General features: G+C 39.6%; 1 protein-coding gene across 2 annotated transcripts in view; it reads right to left on the bottom strand.

Annotated features, from left to right (window-relative positions):
* EEFSEC (eukaryotic elongation factor, selenocysteine-tRNA specific) overlaps positions 1-18,539 on the bottom strand; it is a 248,696-nt gene that overhangs the window by 134,088 nt on the left and 96,069 nt on the right. The window lies entirely within an intron of this gene.

The raw sequence follows: 18,539 nt of genomic DNA, 5'->3' as shown, positions 1-18,539 counted from the left end.
CCCTAGCCTCCAGGACTCTCAATAAAAGATCCCTTTGAAGAAGATCAGTAAATACATCCCAGCCTCTTGCAGAGACTCAGGAAATACTGGTTACCAAAAAGTCCCTAAAAATGCACCTGGAAGCAAACTTCCACCATCCCAGTGTCTAATGGAGAGTGCTCCTGACTAGACCCTCCTAAAGAGCTCCACCTTCTTTAAGAAGAGATTCTTCATCTTTTTTAAAGATTTATTTATTTTTAGAGAGAGCATGAGTGGGGGAGAGGGGCAGAGGGAGAGATAGTCCTCAAACGGACTCCCCACTGAGCACGGAATCCAGATGCAGGGCTAGATCCCAGATCATGACCTGAGCTGAAACCCAGAGTCACCTGCTTAGCCAACTGAGCCACAAAAATACCCCAAGAAGAGATTCTTACTATGAGTATACATTTATCTTTCCCATTGATTAAAAAATAACAATAAAATGGAAAAGAGAAAATGTACAACCCATAATCCTATCATATGTCATAAAGAATTTTCTGTTGATTGATAGCGACAACAGTGATATAATGGCAAATAAACTAGGAGGATGTAAAATTTTATGTATGCTATAACCAAAATAAATAAAAAAAAATCCCTTGGCAGTGCATGGAAAAACCAAGATTGGAAGAAAAGGCACTACAATGGTAGAATTATAGGTTGTATATTCATCCTCTAGGTGCTAGCAATGACTGAGCCAAGCATATCACCTGGACACCTTCTGTGAAAGGTCTCAGCACCACTACGGAACTGCCACCATTTTATAGATGAGAAACTGAGGCTTATAGAGACAAATTAATTTGCTGCAAGTCATTTACTATAAATCTCAGAGCCAAACTATAACCCAGTATATCAGACTCTAGAACCAGGAGTTACAACTTCCATGTTATAATCCCACCACCCAGGCCTCCTCTTTCACTTATACAGCTACATAATAGTGTGACCCAGAATTTACATGCTTTTCCCTGCTGTTACTCATTTAGAACATTTTGAATTCTTCGCTATTATAAATAACACTAGTAAACATGTTGGTGGACATGTTTTTTTACCCCTTGCTTTGGGATTAATTCATGGGGTATAAGTCTAAGACTCAATATACATTGAAAAAAGTCAGCAAAACAGTGGAATAAGGACAAAGAGCCTCCCCTCTGTAAAACATATAAGAACACTGGCAAAAAAATCATCAGAAGCAACTTTTTCAGAACTCTAGAAATTAACCAAAGGTTTGCAGTAATCTATGGAGTGTTTATTCAAGAAAATGGCTGAATTTTGGTAAGAATAAAAGACCTTTGTGGCATTTTAACTTGCCCTATTCCCATCCACTGCTCCCCAATTCTGCAGCAGCCCTAATAACCAGCATCTGCAATCAGAATGGAAGCCAGCAGCCTGACAGCCGCTGAAGGGGCAGAATGGTGTTGAGTTCCATCAAAGCCCCTTTCCTAGAGAATTGTCATTATTTTTCCTTTCCTTCCTTCCTGGATGACTCCACTTGCAAAGCTATCTTTCTTTTTCCTTAAGGGCATTTGTTGAAAATAATCAGAAGCAATTATTTAATATCACAGCTGAGGCAAAGGATAACAGTTTGGGTAAACTGGCTGAACAAAAAGCTTAGAAGGAAAAGCTAGAAGCTCCCATGGAAGCTTTGGAAAACCTTCCATGGGGAGTTTGGAGGTTTCTTGGGAAATTAGAAGGCAATTTGCATGCAAAAGCACTGTGCTTGCTCAGGAAAGACATGAGAAGGCCCCAAGTCCTCCCCTGGGGCTGACCTTGAGATTCTATGCAAACAAGAAGTGAAGACCATGGCAGAGTTATCAAGTACCTGCCAGAGCACTGAAAGCATGTCCCAATATGTACATAGAGATCCTTGGCAAAGACTGGGAGACTTACTGATCTAAGCATTTAAGGAAACCTCTAATCATTAGCTGACCAGTAAACGAACTGAGCAGAGACTTTGGTGGTCACATGTGACTTTCACATTTACTTCACAAAAGTCACTAACCAAATAACAACAAACTATGAATGTGTGAGTGAAGAAGAGAATCTGATATCCATTATATTATTCTGTATGTCCAGTTTTCAGCAAAGAATCACAATACAACAAAGAAACAAAAGTATGGTCCATATACAAGAAAAAAAGAGTTAATAAAAATTGTTTCTGAGAAATCCCTACTAGACAAAAGTCTTAAATCAGTTATTTTAAGTTTGTTCAAGAATGAAAGAAACCATATCTAAAGAGCTAAAGGAAAGAGTGGAGATAATGTGTCACCAAATAGAAAATAACAAAAAAGAGTTAGAAATTATTAAAAAAAGAACCAAATAGAAATTCTGGAGTTGAAAAATACTAAAATGAAAACTCTGCTAGAGGAGCTCAACAGATTTGAACAGGCAGAAGAATCAACAAACTTGAAAATAGGCCAACTGGGATTATGCAACCTGAGGAAAACAAAAAAAGAGAGAGAGAGAGAGAGAGAGATGAGAAATAAACACAGACTCCAAGAAATGTGAGACACCATCAAGAATATCAGCATATGCATACTGAGAAGTCCAGAAACAAAGGAAGGACAGGGCTGCAAGATCTGAGTAAACTTCCAAAAGGTTTCTGAAGGACATCTAAAAAGCTCAGCAAATTCCAAGTAGGAAAAACTCAGAGATGTGACCTAGACACATCATAATCAAACTGTCAAAGGCCAAAGACAAGGAGATAGCAGCAAGAGAGAAATGGCTCATTCAGTATAAGGCATCTTCAATAAGACTAACAGCTGGGCTCTGCAGTAACCATGGCAGTCAATCCCAAATACCTAAAAGCAAAAAACAAAAACACCTATCATATAGCTATCATATATGCTATCATATAGCAGACACTTGATAAATATTTATTAAATAAATGAGTAAATGAACATGTTAAAAAAAAAAAAAGAAGAAAGAAACCATGGCAGCTAGAAGGTAATGGAATGACATATTCAAAGTGCTGAAAGTCAGAAGAAAAAAAAAAAAATTAAAGTCAACCAAGACTGTTTCTGGCCAAAAAACATGCTTCAAAAATGAATGAGGGGATCCCTGGGTGGCGCAGCGGTTTAGCGCCTGCCTTTGGCCCAGGGCACAATCCTGGAGACCCAGGATGGAGTCCCATGTCAGGCTCCCGGTGCATGGAGCCTGCTTCTCCCTCTGCCTATGTCTCTGCCTCTGTGTGTGTGTGTGTGTGTGACTATCATAAATAAAAAATAATAATAATAATAAAATAAATAAATAAAACATTTATATATATATGCTACAGACCTATAAGAGCTCACATGGATAATGAGTGGGCACCAAGACCAGGCTTTCCTTAAAAAAAAAAAAAAATGAATGAATGAGAATCCAGAATTACCATATGGCCCAGAAATTTCCTAAGTATAAACCCAAAAGAATGGAAAATAGGTACCCAAATACATGTACATATAAGTTCATAACAGCACTATTCACAAAAGCCAAAAGGTGGAAAACAGCCCAGATGTCCATCAATGCTAAGTGAAAGAAGCCAGACATAAGAGATCAAATTTTGTGTGATTTATATGAATATCCAGAATAGGCAAATCCATAGAGACAGAAAACAGATTGGTGGTTGGAGCTGAGAGAATAGGAAACAGCTGCTTAATGGGTACAGGGTTTTTGAAATCAGATATTGGTGATGCTTGCATAATTCTGTACACATTAAAAGGGTGAATTTATGGTATGTGAATTATATCTCAGTTAAAAAGAAACATATATTGAAAGGTTTGCTACCCTTTCCACTACCACAATGAACATCTAGAATGCCTATTTCACTAAACATATATCAAAAGCTCACTATTTTTTATACATACCTCATTTTAATTTGTATTTCCTTAATAAGCCATATAATATTGAACATCTTCCATCTATTTATTTACTAAACGAATTTTCAAGAGACAATTCCACACTACTTCTGGTTCTGGTCTTTGCTTCCTCCAGTAGGTATACCCTTACCGTGCCCAGACTCTAAAAATTGCTCTGAAATGCCTCTTTGTATGTAGTCCAATGTCCAACACAGTGGCAGTGAGAAGAAGGGATGGGGTCAAGTACCAACAGTACTAGCATCTTGTGCTCCAGGCTTTGCATTTCTCATCAACCCTGTGACATGGCTATTATTACTTCTCCTCCTGTTTTACAGGAGGGATTCCTAAATTGGCTAGGGTCTGTCATTTGCTCCAGGTCATACAGCTAATGAGTGGTGGGGCTGTGATTAAAAGCCAGCTCTGGGTTTACCATACACCTGAGAATATCAAGAGAACAGAGTTCCATCAGCCTAGTTTAGAGGCAGGGCCATGTGCCTCTTCTCAAACCCATGACAATGTGGAAAGTGGCTGATTGGCTGATCTTCAAAGAGGAGGCAACATATTTAAGTCCTAAAGTAATTTTAACAAAATCCTTGCCTTTTAGTAATTTTAGTTCTTAAACCAATGAAAGAAAGACGATGATGGCTATAAAGGCCGTACTCAATATTCTCATATTTTGCTATCACTTTCAAATAAAAATATAAATTGAATTGGATCATTAAAACAGCCATCGGAGGTAGGAAGAACAGTTGTTAACATTCCCATAACATTAGTTGAGCAGTATGTGGACAGCACTTAAATGCTTTCATCACCCCATTTAATCCTCATGGTAACGGTGTGAGGGATAAAATCAGCATTTTAGAGATGGGGATACTGAGGCACAGAGAGGCTAAACAACTGCTAAAGGGTCACATGTGAAATAAATGGCAGAATCAAGCCCTGTTCCAAAGCTGTGTCCTTCCCACTATGCTGGACATCCCAAGGATGACCTCCATCATCCCTCCTGAGGGAATGACTACTATGTTGGATGTTACCACTGCTCCTTTGAATCATAACAAAAGAAGATGGAGCCCAATGCCCCCACCCCCCGAGACAGGGATGGGTGCTCTGCTCTACCCCCTCCTGCCTCTATTTCGCTGTTACCTTCACATAGGTCACTGGTCCTATACCCTCTTCACAGGGTTTGTCATATCGACATACCACCTAAGTAATTAATTATTTCTCAAGGTTTTTCCTTTAAAACAATTTACATTCTTACTTAAAACCACTTATTCAAAAATATGATTCTATATTACTATCTAAATGGAAAACCAGTATCATTTGCCACAAAGAAAAGATATAGGAGAAGCCCTCTCACCACCAGCCACTGACAAGGACAGCCATTGGCCAACGACCTACACTCTCCCTTGCTTGTAAAACCTGTGCCTAGTGTACACCAAATGCCCACACCTGGGAGATGGCTTAAGGCTTGCAGCCACACTTGAGAGTCTAGTACACACAGGTTTGCCTTCACCAACTGACCTTTAAGCTGAACAAGAGGCACAGTGGTTATGGCATAAACATGGTAATGCCAGTTGTTTAATTCAATTTAGTATCACAAAACAACAGCATGAAAATAGGGATGTCTATGAGAACTAAGTTGAATTATATAGAAAGATCCAATATAGGTGAATCTCTTTAAAATCTGGTGATAAATTAGGAGGAAACAAGAAAATCATAAGAAGACTTCAGGGGGTGAGGCGCCTGGGTGGCTCAGTTGGTTAAGCCTCCAACTCTTGGTTTCTGCTCAGGTCATGATCTCTGGGCTGTGGGATGGAGCTCCACATTGGCCTCCGTGTTCAGCTGGGAATCTGCTTATAGATTCTCTCCCTCTGCCCCTCTCCCTGCTTGCTTACTCACTCTCTCTCTAAATTTATTTATTTATAAATCTTAAAAAAAAAAAAACAGACTTTAGGGGAGGTTGTATACACACAGAAAAGTTCTCCACTCACACTGCTGAGCAAACTGTGCTTCTCTTTAAGGAAACCAAAATCGTAGACAGTACATTTGGGTAAGATTTATATGTAAAAGAACTCAGAGTGCCAGTCAGTGGCTCGACTGGAAGAGAAGATGGGCCAGGCAGATCATTTCCAGCAAGTGACAGCGGTAACAAGGTCCTGTGGCAGGTACCTTGGCTGGGAGAAGCCATCTGATGCTCAGACACAACAGAACCGAAGCCATTTGCAGAGGTTTTCTCTGGGAAATTGGACTGGAGAACACCTCTCACACGCTGGTGGAACTATCCTAACTTGTAAGATGCTACCAAGAGAAGCTCTCGCGCTTGCACTTGCTCTCTCTCTCTCTCTCTCTCTCTCTCTCTCTCTCTCTCTCTCTCTCACACACACACACACACACACACACACATTCCGCACCTGGATAGAAAAAAAGCCAAAATGACAACCGCAGCTGCCTAAGGTCCTGCAGCTGGGACTCCAATTACAACTTTTTAGTACTGGCAAAGCAACAAATCCTAGAGCTTTTTTTTTTCTTTAATTTCTTTTTATTGGAGTTCAATTTGCCAACATATAGCATAACACTCAGTGCTCATCCCATCAAGTGCCCCCCTCAGTGCCCGTCACCCAGTCACCCCAACCCCCGGCCCACCTCCCTTTCCACCACCCCTTGTTCATTTCCCAGAGTTAGGAGTCTCTCATGTTCTGTCACCCTCTCTGATATTTCCCGCATTCTAGAGCTTTTGAAACATAAATTCTGAACAATCAGAATATAGCTTCTTTACTGAATTCAGACCAAAAGAATTAATGATAACATATGAATCAGGAGTGCTAATTTGTGTAAAATTGAAATTAGAGGTGATACAGAAATCACACATGCCTAAACAAAACAGTAAGAAGAGGAGATAAGCCTGAATTCAGAACATGAAACTGCTCACAAAGCCAAGATGCCCCAGATGAACCTGGATCAACTGTCCACAGTGTAGTGCTGAAGAGGAAGAGGAGGCACAATGCTGAAAACCTTCTGTATTCCCCCCAGAGCAACTTATGTTATTGAAACTATTTACTAAGTATGCATGTATGTGCAGTAAGTTAAAATATTACGTAAGGTCTGAATGTCTCCTTTTTTATAATTCTTGCTTTAAGCAACTTTGGATTAATCAACCATAGTTCCAGTCAAAGGACAAGAAATCTACTACTTTAGTTACAAAAATAAACACAAAGAAAGCAAAAGAAGGCTAGTTAAGTCCTAGCTAAATACTATTTCCTACCGAAGGCTCTGAGCCTGGTTAAAAAGTTAGGGAAATTCTGAAGACATGGTAGGACCAAGCAGACACTTTTTTCTGAACTTAACAGAAAAGATTTAAAGATAATTGAAAACGAATTAACTCTCTCAGATAACCCCAGGCATTTTTCCCAATTTTTTAAAAATATTTTATTTATTTATTCATAGAGACAGAGAGAGAGGCAGAGGGAGAAGCAGGCTCCATGCAGGGAGGCTGATGTGGGACTCGATCCCAGGTCCCCAGGATCACACCCCAGGCTGCAGGCGGCGCCAAACCGCTGCACCACTGGGGCTGCCCTTTTCCCAATTTTTTATAGTGGTAAAATACACACAACAAAAAAAATTACCATCATAACCATATTTAAGTGTACAGCTCAGTGGTATAAAATACATTCATAATGTTGTGCAGCCATCACCACCAACAAACTCCAGTTTTTTTTTTTTTTTAAAGATCTATTTAGAGAGAGAGTGCAGCAGGGAGGGGCAGAAGGAGAGGGACAGAATCTCAAGCATGCTCCCCACTGAGCGCAGAGCCCAATGCGGAGCTCCTTCTCATGACCCTGAGATCATGTCCTGAGCCGAAATCAAGAGCTGGACGCTTAAACAACTGAGCCACCCAGGCGTCCCAGAGCTTTTTTTTTTTTTTTTTTTTATAAAACTAAAACTCCACACCCCTTAAACAGCAACTCCCCATTCCCCCCAACCCTTAGCCCCTGGCAACACTACTCTGAATCTATGATTTTGACAACTCTAAATATCTCCTATCAATGGAATCATCCAGTATTAGTCTTCTTATGACTGCCTTACTTCAAATAGCAAAATGTCCTCGAGGTTCATTTATGTTGTAGCATGTATCAGAATTTCCTTCATTTTTTAAGGCTAAATAAAATTCCATGGAGAATGTATGTAATGCATGTACCTCATTTTGCTTATTCATTCATCCATCAGTGGCATCTGGTTGCTTCCACCTTTTGACTATCATGAATAATGTTATTATGAATACAGGTGTACACATATATTTTGGGGACTCTGCTTTCAATTCTTTTTGATATATGCCCAGAAGTAGAATTGCTGCATGGTAATTCTATATTTAAATTTTTATAAGTTTTTATTTAAATTCCATTTCAACTATTTAATTCTTTGAGGAACCTCCATACCATTATCCATGTCAGCTATACAATTTTACATTCCCACCAACACTGCATAATGGTTCCAATTATCCACATTTTGTCAACGTTTACTTGTTTTTTGACAACAGCCACCCAAATGGATATGAGGCAGTATCAATCCATTAAGTTGCCTTTTTACTCTGTTGATACTGTCTTTTGATGCATAAATTCTAAAAATTTTCTTCTGAAAGTTTCAGGTCTTACATTTCATTCTTTGATTCCTTTTAAGCTAATGTTTGTATATGATGTTAGATAAGGGCCTACCTTCATCATTTTGCATGTGGATATCCATCCAGTTTTCCTAGCAGCATTTGTTAAATGACTGTCCTTCTCCTGTTGAATGGTCTTGGCCTCCTTGTCAAAATGCATCTGACCATATATGCAAGGTTTATTTCTGGGCTCTATTTTATTCCATTGGTGTATATATGTCTGTCTTTATGCTAGTACCATACTGCTTTGATTACTGTAGCTCTGTAGTAAGATTTGATATCACGAGTATGAACTCTCCAGTTTTGTTGATCTTTTCCAAGAATGTTTCAGCTAGGGGCGCCTGGGTGGCTCAGTGGTTGTCTGCTTTGACTCAGGCTGTAATCCCAGGGTCCTGGGATCAAGTCCTGCATTGGGCTCCTTGTGCCTATGTCTCTGCCTCTCTCTGTATGAATCTCATGAATAAATAAATTATATATATATATATATATTTTTAAATGTTTCGGCTATTTGGGGAACTTTCAGACTCCATATGAATTTCAGTATGGGTTATTCTATCTTGGTAAAAAGAATGTGACTGGGATCTTGATAGGGATTATGTTGAATCCGTAAATTGCTTGGAGATAGTACTGACATGTTAACACAGTATTAAGTCTTCCAATCCATGAACATGAGATGTGCTTCCCACTTATTTATGTCTTTTTAAACTTCTTTCAGCAATGTTTTCATAGTTTTCATTATACAAGTTTTTACCTCCTTGGTTAAGTTGATTCCTAGGTATTTTATTCTTTTTGATGCTACTATAAGTGGAATTCTTTTCATAATTTATTTTTCAGACTGTTCATTATTAGAGTATAAAAATGCAACTGATTTTTGCATATAGGCCTTGTACCCTGCTACTTTGCTAAATTCATTCATAAGCCCTAATAGGTTTTTGTAGAATATATGCAGTTTTCTACATATATGAACATATCATCAATGAAGAGGTCATTTTGCTTTTTCCTTTCCAACCTGGATGCTTTTATTTCTTTTTCCTGTCTAATTATTCTGGCTAGAAATTACAGTACTATCTTGAATAAAAGTGGCAAAGGTAGTAATGCTTATCTTGTTCCTGATCTTAAAGGAAAAATCTTAGTCTTTCACCATTGCATATGATGTTTGCTATGGATTTTTAATGTATGGCTTTTATTACATTGATGTAATTTTTAATTTCCTTCCCTTCCTAGTCTGTTGAATGTTTTTATCATGAAAAGGTGTTGAATGTTGTCAAATGCTTTTTTTGCATCAATTGAGATGATCATGTAGTGTACTACATTAAATGATTTTTGTATGTTGAGCCATCCTTGCATTCCAGAAATAAATCCCATTTATTTGCAGTGTATAAATCTTTTAATATGCTGCTAAATTCAGTTTGTTTACATTCTGCTGAGGATTTTTACATTAATATTCATAAGGGGATTTGGGTCCTAAGTTTTCTTTCCTTGTAGTATCTCTGTCTGGCTTTGGTATCAAGGTAATGCTGGCCTCACAGGATGAGTCAGAAAGTGTTCTCTCCTCTTCAATTTGTTTGGAAAATTTTAAGAAGAGTTGGTGTTAGTTCTTCTTTAAATGTTAGAATTCACCAATCAGTCAGGGCCACAGCTTTTCTTTACTAGGAGGTTTTTGAGTACTGATTTAATCCTAATAGTTTTAAGTGTAGAGATTGTCAGTATACTTGTGATTTAGTCTTCATAGGTTTTGTTTTTCTAAGATTTTGTCTGTTTTATATAGGTTACTCAGTTTGTACAACTGTTCATAGTACTCTCTCATACCCCTTTTAATTTCTATATAATTAGTAGTAATGTCCTCATTTTCATTTCTGATTTTAATAATCTGAGCCTTCTCACTTTTCTTTTTAGTCCACCTAGCTAATATTTTGTCAATTTTGTTGATCTTTCTCAAAACCAATTTCTGATTTCCCTGATTTTCTCTATTGTTTTTCTTTCTCTGTCTCATTTTTCTCTTCTCTAATCTTTATTAACTTCCCTATGCTATATTTAAATTTAGTTTGTTCTTTTTCTAGTTTAAGTTGTAAAGTTAGGTGTTGATTTCATATCATTCTTATTTTTTAATGTAAGAATTTATAACTACAAAAATTTCCCGTAGCACTGCTTTCATGCATCCCATAAATTTGGTACGTTGTTTTTTGTGGGTTTTTTTTAAGATTTTTATTTATTTATTAATGAAAGACACAAAGAGAGGCAGAGACATAGGCAGAGGGAGAAGCAGGCTCTATGCAAGGAGTACAATGTGGGACTCGATCCCAGAACTCCAGGATCATGCCCTGAGTCAAAGGCAAATGCTCAACCACTGAGCCACCCAGGTGTCCCTATGTTTTGGTTATTATTCATCTCTAAGTATTTCTAATTTCCCTTCTGATTTCATTGTTGATCCATTGGTTGTTTAAGTATGTTAATTTCCACAGATTTGTGAATTTTCCCATCTTACTTTTGTTATTGATTTTTAACTTCATCTTGTTGTGGTCAGAAAAGATATTTTGTATGATATCTACCTTTTAAATCTACTGAGACTTAATTTATGGCTTAACATATGGTCTATCCTGGAAAATGTCCCATGTGCATGTTGGAAAAATATGTATGCTGTAGTTGTTGGATCAAGTGTTCTGTATATGCCTGTTAGGCTAATTGATTTATTGCATTAAGTCCTCTATTTCCTTCCTTATCTTCTATCAGGTTAATCTATCCATTATTGTGAGTGTGATATTGAAATCTGTAACTGTTATTCTGGAAATATTTCTACCAACAATTCTGTCAGTTTTTGCCTTATGTATTTTGATGGTCTGTCATTAGGCATATAAATGTTTATAATTGCTATATCTTCTTGCTGTTTTGGATCTTTTATTAATATATAGCATCCTTGTCTCTTGTAATATTTTTTGCTTAAAATCTATTTTGCCTCATATTAGTCATCCCTGCTCTCTTCTGATTATTATTTACATGGAATATTCTTTTCCATCCTTTCACTTTCAATCTATTTATGTCTTTGGATCTAAAGTGAGCCTCTGATAGAGCACATATAGTTGGACCATGTGTTTTTGTCGATTCTACTAATCTCTGTCCTTCAACTGGTGAGCTTAATCCATTTACATTTAAAGAAATTACTAATAAGGACGGACTTACTTCTGTCATTATGCTATTTGTTTTCCATACACCTTATAGTTTTTCTGACTCTTATTTCTTGCATTATTGTCTTTTTTGTTTTGGGGCGGCTTGGTAGTGAAACAGTTAATTTTCTTTCTCTTTTTTGGGGGAAAGGGTGTGTATTCTTTTGCTATTTTCTTTGTGGCTAACAAGGAGATTTAGCATCCTAAATTTATAATATTCTAGTGTGAATTTATACCAGGTTAACTTCAGTAACATACAAAAATTCCATTTCTATACAGCTCCAATCCCAATCCTTTTCTGTTGTTCATGTCAAAAAATTACAACTTAAAAAAAAAAATTACAACTTTATTCACTGTGTCCCCAAAACCATAAACTAATATTCTTTTAAATACATTAGTCTCTTTATAAGGGAAAGGAGTGAAACTGTGACTAATATTCCTTTCTTCATCTTCCTCAAGATCTTTGGCCATTCCTTTACATTTCCCCACTCTGGTACCCAAATGGGAAGCAGGACAAAGGACCCAGTCCAAGAAGAGGCAACAGAAGACAAGAGTCCAAGAAAAAAATCTACTGCTACCTGGTATCCCTGCCATGTTTAAAGGAACCCCCTGTCTGACTCCCTATCCCCTAGCTTCCCTTCACCAACTCTTCCAGTGTCACCTCTGGACCTATGCCCACTGCTTTTCTATATTACCACATTTCTCTTCTCTTAAGGTCAGGGGAAACCCTTCTTCTTGACACCTCTCCTCCACTTTCAATCAATCCTCAATTTCTCCTCCCACTCACATTTCAAACTGAATACCACTTCTGCTTCCTAATCAGGAGCTTATGCTTGATTTCCTCACATCACTTCTGTATCCTCTTTCAAGCTCAGGGACATTTATTAAATCATCTCCTCTCTGCTGGCCTCCATGAAGGTTGCCCAACAAACAAAAGGCTCTCAAACCATTGGGACACCAACTGAGAGTACCAACTCTAACTCTAACAGGAATGGGGGAAAGGTCATGGAAAAGAACTAAGCTCCTAAAGGTCAATAGCAATTCTCCAGTGGTCAAGTCAATGTTCTTCCTTCAGAGTCTCCCCCACTCTGACCATCAGCTAGCTGGCTCCCCACCCTCTTGACCCACAACCCCGACCCTTTATTCCCATGGCCCTCCATCAAGGGCCTCTACCTCCCCAAGAGGCCCTTCTCTCTTCCCTATCTACTGCAGTCTCTCCCAAGAGCACCTTGAGAGTCAAGCTCTTTTCCCCCTGGACTGCTGTCCTCCAGGAGCTCCCTACACTCTGATGACCTGTGCCAAGGCTCCTCTCTGGATGGTTTCTATATCTGTGTCTTCAGACAAGGCCCCTTTCTGGTATTATAGTCATGTACCATCATCTGCCAGCAAGCACTTTCCCAACATTTGCTCCCTGGTTTCTGATCATGGAACAACACTTCCTTGGACTCTGAAGTCACCATCAGAGTCACCATTGTCTTCCTCAGTCACTACATTTGATCAGTTCTTCTCTTAGGATCTGGCTCCAATCCATTCCCTGATTTTCATTCTCAACACGCTCCACCCTGGATCAGGCCCTTACCATCCCAAGTCACCTACACACTAAAGTCTGTGCAGGCCCTCCCTATATCAGGACTGACCATGGCTATGATGACCTTCCAGTAACACAACTCTGAGGTATCAGCCTTTTCCTTGACACACTTTCAGGGACTCCATGACTATTCCAGGATGAACCCCAGCCTCCAGGCTGGTCCACAAGGCCCTCTATGGTCTGCCCCAGCCTCCTCACACTGCCTTAAAGTGTGAGGAACCCCCTGGAAACACAGGTAAAAACTCAAGCCCCTGCCTAGTGCCAACCTCTGTCCTACTGTTGCCCCCACTTCCCTCCCTTTCTCTGTCTATCCAAACCTAACCCTGGTGACAGGTAACCTGAGACAAGGCATGGAGAATGGGATTTTGAGCAAGAAGCCTAGGACCCTAGAACTAATTTCCAATCCACAGCTGAGTTGTCATTCCACCTCACTCAGCCTCCACTTCCCTGTCCTACAGGAAACAGCATGACCTGCATTGCAGGATTGTCTTCTACACCAAATAAGTTAATGTGTGGTAAGCATGGCAGGAGTCTAGAAACAGTGCTTAGAACGAGGGCAGCCACTAGCTGTCTGCATCCCTTCCGAGTGGTCAGTGCCCTGAGCTAGATCACATATTTTGAACCTCACTGCTGCTTGATTATCACCTGTTCTTCTAAAACCAATTTGAGGGGGATCCCTGGGTGGCGCAGCGATTTAGCGCCTGCCTTTGGCCCAGGGCGCGATCCTGGAGACCCAGGATCGAATCCCACGTCAGGCTCCCGGTGCATGGAGCCTGCTTCTCCCTCTGCCTGTGTCTCTGCCTCTCTCTCTGTCTCTCTCTGTGACTATCATAAATAAATAAAAAAAAATTAAAAAAAATAAAACCAATTTGAGGGACACCTAGGTGGTTCAGTTGGTTAAGTGTCCAACTCTTGATTTTAGCTCAGGTCATGATCTTATTAGGGTGGTGGGATCAAGCTCTGCATTGGGTTCCATGCTGGGTGTGGAGACTGCTTACGATTTTCTCCTGCCCTTTCCCTCAGTACCCCCCTCCACTAGTACATACTCTTCTCTCTATATAAAAAAAATAAAATTAAATAAATAAAACCAAGTCAAATTCCTGACTCCCAGGCAAGAAGCCAGTTCAGCTTCTCAGAAGCTCCCATGCTACTCTGAGGAAGCTAAGTCGGCTCTTCTCTTGAACTGCTAGGTAAATCTCCCACTGTTATTTCTCCAGCAGTTGGTCTTTTCTGACCAAGTATATGTATGGTAGGTACACTCCTTAGAATGTGGGGGGCTTGGCTCAGTTGGTCCTTGACTCCATGCCACACTGCTCCTGGCCTGCCTAAGCAGGCAAGCCCATTAAAAAAAAAAAAAAAATCAGGTTTTTGGGGGTTGTTTTTTTGCTTTTTTTAAGAAGAAAGGAGTAACTCTGACAAGTTGGAGTTCCCTAAAAAGCAAGTTAAACAATCTCAGGAGCCACTGGCTGCCCAAAGGTCAGTGTGACAAAATGATACAAGTTCCCAGAAAGATTCCAAATTGGGTCTGTGACATACTTACCAATCAACTCCAAAGCAGCTCAGACAGACCATGCTGCCCCTGCAGAAGTGGCAGGACTGAGATATTTGCCTTTGGAAGGCCAATGCCCAGAGATAAAGGAAAGACTTTGGAGAGGGAAGGAGGGAGAAAAAAACATGAAAAAGAAAGGAAGAGTGAGAGAAGAAATAAAACACTAAGGAAGAAAGACAGAGAAGGCAAGAAACACAAGAGAAAAAGAAAGAAGCAAAGGAAGGGAAGCTGCTCTGTGCTATAGCACCATGCTACATGCTCTTGTGTGATCTCAATACCCCATGAGAAGCGGCTCTGACCCTTATTTTCAGAGAAGCCAAGTGACTTGCCCGGGGCTACCAGGGGGCCCAGGGAATAAGTGGCTGGTCTGTAGGAGTCCAGAGTCCAGGCCTCTCCCATGACGGAAGAGAGGAAGAGTCCATTCTCAGTCCACAGGGAAGACTCCAGCCACGGCAATCAGTGAACCGGGACCCAACCACAAGCCAGGCCCAGTACATGTGCATCATCTCTGCTTACACTCCATGAGCCTGAGGCCCAGAGGGACAGAAAAGGCTAAAAGCGTGCACTGAGAATTCCAGCGATTAACCATAAAGCTTTCGGAAATTCAATTATTTTTTATCCAAACCCTTTTGGGCAATGTATTGTAACAAAACATAAAGGCGCATTGGGCTGAGTATCTGGCCCTTTCCCAGGCTCAAGAGAAGCTGGCCTTGCTGATTTCCTGAACATGCCACACACTGAGGATTCTGGCTTCTAGAGGCAGAAGTAAAGTTCAGCAGCCCCTAAGGGGACAAGAGGCCCCTCTTGCCTTGAGTTTCAGATCCAGACTGGTGTCTGGGTTCTAGGAGCAAAAGAGACTCCAACCAGAGATGTCAGGAAGAGCCCTGTGCCCAGCCCCACAGCTCAGCAGTGCAGGCAGGAACTGACTTGGAGCACATTCAAGTGCTTCTCCTGTTCCCAGCACCCACCACCTCCTCCGGACTCCCCTCACAGCTGTGGTATATCATGGTTCCAACCAAGCCCAGACATGCTGACTGTGCATGCAGGCTGACCTTCAACAATACACAAAAACGATCTAAGATAAGTTTAAAAACAAAAGTGTGTGTGTGTGTGTGTGTATAATTCGTGTAAAAGACATAAACAAAAAGAGTACAAGTTTCTCCACTCTCTGAAAGTAGGCTATGCCTACGAAACCTTCTGCAAAGCAAAATGGGATAAAGTGAAAAAGCAACTAACTTTCATTTATATGGAAAAATGAGTGTTTCCAGGCCCAAAAAATAACCTCTCCTAGGCTTTTCTGATACCTTAAGACACATCTACTAAGAGATGCACAAAATAAATCGACACAAAGCACAGATTGCTCACAGACACAGCTCAAAGTGATGGTGGCTTGATGTTGAGATGCTGAGTGTAGTTCCTGGGAAGGAGCTTGGACGTGCCACTCTCACTGCTTCGGGTATGTGCAGCACTCCCTCGCTGCAAAGCTGATGCTGTACACTATTGTTGCTTTTCGCCTTTTTTCATAAAAACAAAAATCCTTTCTGGATTTCCTTCGGTTAGCAAAAAGAAACAAGTACTAATAAGGTAGGTCTTTTATAAAAGCAAAGTGGTGTAATGCAAAATTTGAAAAGTAGGGGATGCTGGTGTAAGTTTTTGGCTTGGAATAGTGAAATTCAAATAGTAAAATTCAATCCCTTCCCCCAGGGAAACTGTATATGGGAGATCCCTGGTACAGTGAAGTTCAGCAGCCCCTAAGGGGATCCCTGGTACAGTGCCAAGCACACAGTAAGTACTCTACACCTTACAGCTGTGATTGCTAAGAACCTACTATGTGCCACCAAACAATCCCTTATAACAAATGCTGTGAGGCTAAACTTATCAGCTCCGATTTTAAAAAAGAAGAAATACCAACTTGAAAGATAAAGTGAGTTGCCCAAGACCACACAGCTAGTCAGCCACAAAGCTACTCTGAAATGCACACCTTGTAAATCAGCTGGGCAACAGCCCAAGTCACTTGAGATTTGGCATTCCACCCAATCCCAGAGAGGGAGGCAGGGCCAAGGGAGCCCAGGGTGGGTTCTCAGCAGATGGCCTTGGCTAAAACTGAAACAAGGAAAGAGAAAGTGTTTAAAAAGCAGGAGGAAACACAGAGAAGTCTGAGAGAAAGACGCATCAAGGATGCTGTCAGATGATAACATTTAGTGGGAAAATAAACAGAAAAGCCTAGAACACAGAACAGTGTCAATGTTGTGATAACAACTACCTCAAATTATGTACATGTGGGATGACTGACAAGGATCCTAGGGAGAGAAAACTTTAATTTGATGTACTAGGGAGATTGTAGGTACATTTTTATCTTCTATTTTGATTTCTGTTAACATCGATAAATGCTTATGCAAGAGTAATTTTAAATGCTTTTAGAGATCAAGAAATCACAAAGAAAAACAAAGAGTTTGACTACACAAAAATTAGAAAATTCTGCATGTCAAAAAAAGCGACTAAAATGGAAAGACAACCAAAAAATGCTGAAGACTTATTTGTAGCAAACACGATAGGCAAAGGGTTAATTAATAACATCTTTGTTAATATTAAACACTCCTGAAAATCAAAAAGAAAGCATTAAAATCGCAAGAGGTAAATAGACAAAATGTATGGGCCTAATTCAAACACACAAAAGCATAAGTGTTTAATATGACTACACCTAAGAAAAAATGTTTAATGTCCCCAGAATCACATATTAAAACAAGAGTAACATACCATTTCTATCCTACCAAGTTTCAAATATATTTTAATATTGGAAACCAAAGGTAGCTGCAAATATCTGTGTAAATAGTGCAAACCCTTTTGGAAAAGAATAGGGCAGTCAGAATACAACAACAGATTTAAAAGGACTTGTGCCCTTAGGTCCAGTAATTGGACACCTGGAAATGTCTCAGAAGGAAAAAACCTGAAAATACAGAAAACATTTAAGGATGGTTGAAGATGTTCACCCCAGGGATGTTTATCTGCAAGAAGGAAAACCCATTCCAATCCAAAGGGCCTACAGTGGAGTGATGGTTACATGAAGAAATGCTATACAAAATGTTAAGTAATGAAATCAGAAATAAAAAATGCATAGTTCATTATTACAACTATATGTTTAAAAGGGAGAACTGAATTCAGCAAAGTCCCAGGGTACAAGAGCAACACACAGAAATCAGTTGTGTTTCTGTACTCCAACAAAAACTAATCTGAAAAGGAAATTAAGAAAGCAGTTCCATTTATAATGGCTTTTAAAAGAATAAATCCAACCAAGTTGAAAGACTTGTATGATGAAAACTACAAAACACTGATTAGAAAAATTAAAGAAGATCTAAGCAAATGGAAAGGCATCGTGTTCTACCTAACACTGTTTAGATTTTCATACTACCCAAAGTGATCTACAGATTCAATGCAATCCCTATTAAAATTCCAACAACCATTTTTTGCAGACATGGAAAAGCAGATCCTCTAATTCATATAGGAATTACAAGGGGCCTCAACTAGCCAAAAAAAAATTAAAAAAAATATATATATATATGAAAAGCAACATAAAGCTGGAGGACATGACATCCTAACTTTGAAACTTACTACAAATGTAAACAAAGCAGTGTGATATTGGCATAAGGGCAGACACATAGACCTATGGAACAGAACAGAGAACCCAGAAATAAACCCATACACATTTCAATTGATTTTTGACAAGGATAAAAGGGGAGAA

This window comes from Nyctereutes procyonoides, unplaced genomic scaffold (genome assembly GCF_905146905.1).
Source record: "Nyctereutes procyonoides isolate TBG_1078 unplaced genomic scaffold, NYPRO_anot_genome, whole genome shotgun sequence".
NCBI classification, from domain to species: Eukaryota; Metazoa; Chordata; class Mammalia; order Carnivora; family Canidae; genus Nyctereutes; species Nyctereutes procyonoides.
The sequence above is the reverse complement of the archived record's forward strand: the minus strand, read 5'-3'. Positions and strand labels throughout refer to the sequence as shown.